We start from the raw sequence: 8208 nt of genomic DNA on the forward strand, positions 1-8208 counted from the left end.
TCATTTGTGTTTATTTATTATTTATTTAAGGCCTAAATTTTGGGATTTATCATAAAAGAGAGAACCCCCCTCCTCCCTTGAACAAAAAATCCCGCGTTGTTTATAGTTTTTAGGTTTAAAATTCCTTTTTCCTCCGAAAATTGTAATAAATGGATATAAATTTAAAAAATCGTGAGAGCATAATTTGACATTGGTTCTTACGTTGTTGCATTTATTAAATACCAATCATAATGTAAATATTATTGTCATATTTTTAAATACTACTATAGCCAATTATGACTATGAGAAACAAATGTAGTTAGAATGTTATAAAAAGGATTTTGGACAGATATCACGTTATTTTTAATGGTAACAGACGGACAAAAATACTTTGATCATATGATCGCCAGATCGTATGATTAAAATAAAAATGTATTGATTCTCCTTCCTTGAGAATTTTATTCTGCTTTACTTACTCACTATAAAAATCAATCCGAGGGACTTGGATTTGCCAGGCCCAACTGATCAAAAATCTTGGATTAAAATGTTTATATTTTTCTTCTCTTTTAAACAGAAAGCTATTAACATTAAACACATTTTTATTTCGCATTTCTATGCTTAAAAAATACCAGTACTAATCATTATAAACTTAAAATTTTATATTTTAAATCTGTAAAATTGAATATGTACACACTCTACAAAACACACCTATTACTACCGATGGGGTGAAAAAAGTATTAAGTGACATGAAGAACTATTCCACTCCGGGACCAGATGGTATCAAGACCTACTGGTGGAAGAAGTTTCCTTCAACTCAACAGTATCTTGCCCGCATTTTTACCTCAAATTTAAAGTCGGAAGGGCCTATTCCGGAGTAGATGGTGGAAGGGCGCACAGTACTCCTGCCAAATATGGTCGACTTAGCTGATCCGAAGAATTACAATCCAATCACTTGTTCAAACACAATGTAAAAAATCTTCACAGCTATTCGGAGTGATAGGATTGTTTGGATAATCGGACCTTTGTGACGAAAAATTCACGCATAACGCCGCTCAAAGAAAAGCATAGCAGGACGTCGGGAGAACCTGCTAATCAATATATGTATGTTTCTGCAAAGACGAAGCTTCCTACCAGCGCTACCTATTGATGGCCTGGATTAATTAGCGGAATGATTTCGATTCCATCTCCCATAGATTTATCATATGTCTGTTGAAAACCTTTAAGTTGGGCCTAAAGGTTCATCCGCACTGCGTGAGATGCATAGAGATTGATGGCGCTTTGGAAAACCAGATTTACTATCTCATCTGAGAAACATTTGCGAAAACTAAGAACTTCACCTTTCAGAGCCATTTATTTCAGAGCGACACCATAGGTCCACTCTTTTTTTGCCTGACATTATTGCCACTGTCTCTTGTACTTCGCCGTTTCATGTATGTATTTCACATGGATGAACTTAAGATCTATGCTGAAAATAAAGAGCAACTAGATCTAACTCTACGGATTGTCGAGAAATAAACTCGGGGGTTTGGAATGGAGCTTGGGTTAGACAAATGCGCCAAGGTTTATTTGAAGCGAGGAAAACTTAATGACATCCCCGAAGACCCTGAGCTCGCCGACAGAAGCGCTATACGACACCTGGACGGTGAAGAGACCTATACATACCTGGGCGAGCTACAGAGCCGCATTCGGGACGTAAGGTCTTTAAAAAATACACTCCGAAACAGATGAAACAGATATAAATGTCTGGCAAATAAATTGGCGGCAAATAAATTTTTTTCATCATAGAAGGAGATTTTTCGCTAAAGGAAAAAAAGAAGACTTCCAATATTTTTCGAAGTTACCAAAAACCTTATCTTCAAAAAGTAAAAGAGACCATCAAAACGTCAATCAATATATTATGTCTTAACAAACAACATTTTAACATACGCTATTGTTATAGGCTCGATAAGGGTAAGTTTGATAACGGGTTTAGTGTGATGGCGAGAAAATTTGGAATGAAAAATAATTAGTTATTACCTTTTTGTATTACAACATAAGGATTATATCTCTTGTCATTTGTAGAAAAACTTACCCGTAATGACATAACATCTAAAATCGTAGACGCACTACCAAGGAAATTAAAAATATTTCTTTAGGCAAGTTTTGGTTGATTAAAGAAACGGATGATTAAAAGTAACAAGTCCAAAGATAATTTTGGCAATATTTTAAATAAAAATCTTGCCAAATCTTTTAAATAAAACTAATCAAAGCCTAATCACAGAAAAAAACAAAGTGTTAATGAAGCATTAATATTAGGGTACCATTTACCTGCAACAAAAATGACCCTTGCGGTGTGAATGCTGCACAGTAATGTAGGGTACAAATCCCCAATCACTTGGGGTACGAAGTATCGATCAACTGTACCAACTACTTTAGGTACGACGTATCCACTTCTTGGAGTACGAAATGAGAAACGTAATTCGACGCATAATTTTCTCGTTCGTAACATCTTAAATACTTTCTAAGATTTGAAATAGCCATGTCTAAATGCATGGTTTATTATTTTAACATCTCTGTTGATTGTACGTCATGGTCATTGAATTTTCGAAGGGTCGTTGTTCGCACTTTGTAAAATTGAGCCATTAGGTATTTCATATTAGGTGGGGATGTCCAAGATGTCTGCACGCTGAGGGCCAAACAATAATACCAAATAAATTGGATGAAACTTCATTTTTATATAAATGGAAAATAATTATTTTTCACGATAAATGTATTCAGATATTATTTTTATTTTTCAAAGGATATTAAATTAAATAATACATTGGATATTTTTTGTAACTGTAAACGAATATTTTGTTCCAATTTATTAACTAAATTAAGTTTTATCCCCTGGGATTCGTATTATTGCTTGGCCCTAATTGTACAGACTTCGTGCCAGCTAAAGTCAGCACTTGAAATACTTAATATTAGAAATCTTAGAGTATATATACCTGGAGGGAACCAGCCAATGGGAAAGTTGGTGGCAAAATTAGAGAGGAAGGCTATGAGGCTCTCTCGCTAAATGAAGGTTCATAGTTTACATGTATACGCAAGTGAAGCACTATTTACGGAGAAAATTTGAAAAAAAACAATCCTTGCTGTGTGGTAGAGATAGTTTATCACCCAGCCCCAGTCAGTGGTGCCAGAACATGGATATCTCTGGCATGCGCAGTAGTTATTTCTGTGTATTTTTAGGTTATATAACGCCATGTGTCAACTTAAAAATACACAAGAATCACTACTGCGCCTGCTAAAGATATCCATGTTTGCACAGAATAGAACTTTTTATCTTGAGTAATTCGTACCTTAATACGCGAGGCCTGAATTAAACAATTTTAACATTATTATAATTTATAATAATGAGTTTAATTTCATTAATTGGAAAAATACTTATTTAAATTAGAAATACAAAATACGCGAACTGAATCTAAAATTATGTATGGGGTGCAGAACTATACAATTTAAATAATAATTTATTTTTCTTCGATATATACATTTTTACTCAATTCTAGTACTGTTTGTTTCGTAATTATTTAAATGGAAGTAACAGAACCTCGATTTGAATTTCCCGACAATTTCGTAACACTGTTAGAAGGTTAAGCGATCATTGTGTAACAAATATGGAGTTTAAATACGCAACAAAAATAAAACTGAAATGGGTAACCAGTATATCACCCACAAAAACTGAATCCCACTTATATTATTTATTTTAATTATGCACATGCGAAATTGTAGATAGATAAACGTTCATTTTTTGACCTCCTGACCTTAAACAATTGACTTACTTACGCTTCCATTTACACAGAATTTTCTTACAACTACCTTTTAAAAACTAACATCCATCCACACCTTATATCTAAGCCGCTCCCTTTTATAGCCTAGCCTCCATCGCTTCGCCTTGCCACCCCACGCACGCATGTCGCTACTTTCTCACTTTGCCTCGCATTTCTAGCCTCTGTTTTCGCGGCTAATACCTGATACTTATCTAATATGTACAATAATTTTAATTTTCGTATACCTACTTACTCTCCTATTTACAATCTTTCCTTCTCCATTCCTCTTCCTCCTTCCTTCTTTTCTTCTCCATCTTATCCAACACCCCCTTTACCCATGCTACTGCCCTTTTGTCTCCCCTTTCATGCAACAATACCTCCATGCTTATTCCACTCCTTATTCACACTCCTCCAACCAGTGCTTCACTGCTGCATCCATCTTCCTGCACAATTCACACACCCTACTCTCTCTAGAAAGACAGAACTTGTTAAAATCCTCTATGCATCTGTATTTCATCCTCACTATAAGTTCTGGACTTCCTTGATCTAATTTTTCACAAAAATATTGCGCTCTCTATCTTGACATAATCCACACATTAATCCCGTTAAACCTTGACACTCCCAACATCCCTAACCAGCTTACTTCCCTTCCTCTTCCCAAAATTTCTACTCATATTTATACGCTCGACACCCCGTTATAATTCCTAAACTCGTTCTTCATGTCTCCTTCCTGACAATATAGTTCGGCGTATTCCTTGCCAACCCCAGTGTTCACTTTACCTACCTCTACAGTATCCTATTAACCTCCTCACTTACCTTTCACCCCTCTACCTTAACTCCATAAAATAAGACACTCATTATTAGGGAGTCGAACAATTTTATTCTCCTTCCAAAATCATCTGCGAACAACGTCTTGTCCAGCCCCAACACTTGCCTCATTACCACATAATATATATTATTATATTCTAAACTGAAACAAAAATAAAGCGGATTATAGAAGAATCTTGATAAAATCGAACACGATATGATTAGAAATGATGTTAGAGAATATGGCACCATTTGAGCTCTTAAGAACTCGTATCACATGTACTAATACATTCGCTACCAGTCGTTAAAATTTATCGTAAAATCATCATCATGAAAGTGCCAGTGTTTCATTGTCTCGAGAACTTTCAGGGCTATGAAAGACCCCCCATCCTTACAATTATTTAACTAAAAACAATTCTTGGCATGGTAAATTGCATGCGTATAAACAAAATGTAATCCTTTATTTCTTTTCACAGATTTAGGTTCACATTTCGAATGTTTACCTAATGGTGACCCTCTGCCTAGTATTCCTCGTACCGGACCTTCGTATTCATCGGACAAACATCGTTCTCCCGACAGGTCTCCTCGTGTAGGATCCAGGTCTCCTCGTGCCTGTTCCAAATTTCCACCTGACCGGCCGAGGACGCATGCTATCAAAATTTCTATTAATGACGAATTTGAACATATTTGGCTTATTCCCCATACGAATCCGCACCGCCGATTCGAAATTCGAAGATACACTTTTCTTCAGGATACACCAATTCAATTAAAAGTAGGAAGTAATGTCCTTGGGCCCATGGCAATCCGCGAACAAAGTGTATTATCAACATCCGATGGTGAGATCTTCGCAATTATGGAGCGCAAATATAAAACTCTTCGTGGAATACATACATACACGAATACGATTCAAAGACGGGTAAAAATAAACAGGTACAGCGGTGCGATTGTCGAATTGGACAGAAATAAAGCCAGCGAAACTCCTTTAGGCATCCGTCAACCAATTGAGAAAAATTCTAAACTATTATATGTAAACAAAGTGTAAACGAAAATTCTTCACATCGTTGATTTAATTTTTTTTTTTTAATGTGAAACAAAAACAAAACATTTGTTTTTGACATGAAATAGAATTAAAATGTGACTATTAACTAGAAATCCTTGTCTTAAAAAGTTTTATTAGCGAGATCTGGTACAAATTGTTACCAAAAACCTTATTGGTTGCTACACTGCGTGAATATAACATTTACTGACCGTTTTTTAGTTGGTTCTTTAATATAAGCTTTGTTTTTAATTCAAAAACATTCTGTTTACATGCTATTAAGCATATTATACTAATTGTAAGTTACGTTCGCCAGTAAAAAATTAGAAATTTCTAAACTCTTCTAAAGCAGAATTTTTAAATAAGGTTTTTTATTTCATGCATTTCTTTCTAAAAACGAAACTTTCAATTGTAAATCATTCTTTAATAATAAAAGCATTAATTCTGTTATAAAATTTCTGGCCTTATGTTAAAAAAAGGAAAAGGGATTTCTTCATTAAATTTTCTTCATTATCAATTTAGTAAATCCTAATTTCCAAATACGTGATATTTCATCATAAAATTTCAATTTAAAAAAAATCCAAATTTTAGCGAAATCGGTGAATATTTAGTGTTCGTACAAAGACCAGGAAGTTACCTATTGATTTGAAACGGAAAAATGCATCTTTTTTAAAGCTAATATATATCTCAACCAAATGATATAAAAGAAATAATTCCGTCTTTCAGTATATTGTTCAGAATTCATCAGAGAATAAGAATCAATCGTAAATTTTGAGGTCCATGACTTTAAACCATTCATATGGGTCCCCAAAGAAAACCCTATCAGTGACAAATTTAAATGTTACGTAATATTGCTGTTTATTAACGCTTCTTGTAACTTTTTGAAACAGATAATGATTAATCGTCGATTTAAGAATATCTAGAGATCCATAAAGGGGAGTTGAGACCCGGGGGACTCCTATTTCTATTAGTGCTGCTGTACCGAAACTAGTTGATCTTTCATTAAGTTTGATTGGCTTGAGTTGGCGCGATTCAGCTATCACAATTTTAATTGAATGAGAATTTAATACAGAATAAAGGCCAAGCCGATCATAGAAAGATTGTGAATTATTGGGAATGTCTTAATATGCATTTTTAAAGAAATATACTTAAAAATTTTCATAAACAAAAGAAATAATAACAAATTTCACAGTCCAAACTTTTTGCGCCCCATGAAAATATGAAGGTATCGACACAGCGCCGAGGATTGGAGGGAGAAACATGTCTCTATTCTCTCTAGAAATTCTCTAAGTATTATCCATTCATTTATTAACCAATTTTCAATTGTTTGAAGAATTTTAATTTTTTTGATTTCGGCAATTCGCTACATGAACGCATTTTCTAGTGTTATTTATAATTTTTCGAAATATTGTTATATTTTTAGGTACAAATTTGTTTTCTAGCAATACTTTTAAATTTTTTGATAAATTAAAACTTTTTGAGAAATTGCATTTATTACCAAATTTAAGAGTATTTTTAGAAAATAAAATAGTACCTAAAAATATTTAAATCCGGAGAAAAGGGCAAAAATAAGAGATACATACAATATCAAATTGCTTAAACAATTTACATTTGTTTATCAACTTAACAGTATTATAAAAAATAAACTAGAACTTAAAAATATTACAATCTTTTAAAAATTTGGTGAAATAAGATTTTTTTCTGCTTTTTCCTAGGTAACATATATATTTGAACAAATACGTTTATCTCTCGAGTTACTCGAAGAAAACGAATTTTCCAACAAATTAAATGTGTTTAAACAATGGAAAATTCGACTGGGTATCCTAAATTTCCGAATAATGATTATTTATGAAAAAAATTGTCAAGAAGCGTTAATAAACCGCATACGTAAAATTCAGATTTGTCACTTATTCGTTTTTTTTGGACCCACAAGAGTGGCTTGAAGTCATTCAAACTTAAAATTTATTATTGATTCTTATTCTCTGACGAATTTAAACTATATACTGAAATACGAAATTATTGTTAACATATCAATTACTGTAAATACAGTGAAACTCTTCTGTAGTACCGATTTTGGGGCTGACAGTGGTTGGGAACTAATTCATTATAAGCCGCTCCGATTTTTTTTGTTCACGACTGAGTGCTCGCCTGAGTGACATCCGAGATCCCGCACAGCTCCTTTTAGACCTATGTGCGGCGCAACGTCAATTCTCGGAAGGGCTGTAGAAGGGAGAGCTATTAAACAGTTTCACTTCTTAGATTTACAAGAGGCTGAGTTTTTCTTATGTTGAATTAGTAGGAAACTTCATGGTCTTTGCGCAACCCCTAAAAATGGACCTATTTCGTTCAAATTTGGAGCTTTTTTACATTGAAAAAAAAACTGGATGGTGAGAGCAAAGAAATTCTAAACAAAATCTCCATTAAGTATAAATAAGAACCACTATAGTACACAGTGTGGGTGCCAGTAAGATAATAATTGTCGGTATCTGTAAATAAAAATGTTCTGTAACCACAAAAGAAGATAACAAGAAATTTTTTTATATACTTTGACTTTTATTTTAAAAGATTAATTTTCAATTTTAAAGATTTCAAAAT

General features: G+C 33.5%; 1 protein-coding gene across 2 annotated transcripts in view; it reads right to left on the reverse strand.

Annotated features, from left to right (window-relative positions):
• The window catches only part of LOC117177260, a 78576-nt gene that overhangs the window by 5226 nt on the left and 65142 nt on the right, over positions 1 to 8208 (reverse strand). The window lies entirely within an intron of this gene.

This window comes from Belonocnema kinseyi, chromosome 7, assembly GCF_010883055.1.
Source record: "Belonocnema kinseyi isolate 2016_QV_RU_SX_M_011 chromosome 7, B_treatae_v1, whole genome shotgun sequence".
Lineage (NCBI taxonomy): Eukaryota > Metazoa > Arthropoda > Insecta > Hymenoptera > Cynipidae > Belonocnema > Belonocnema kinseyi.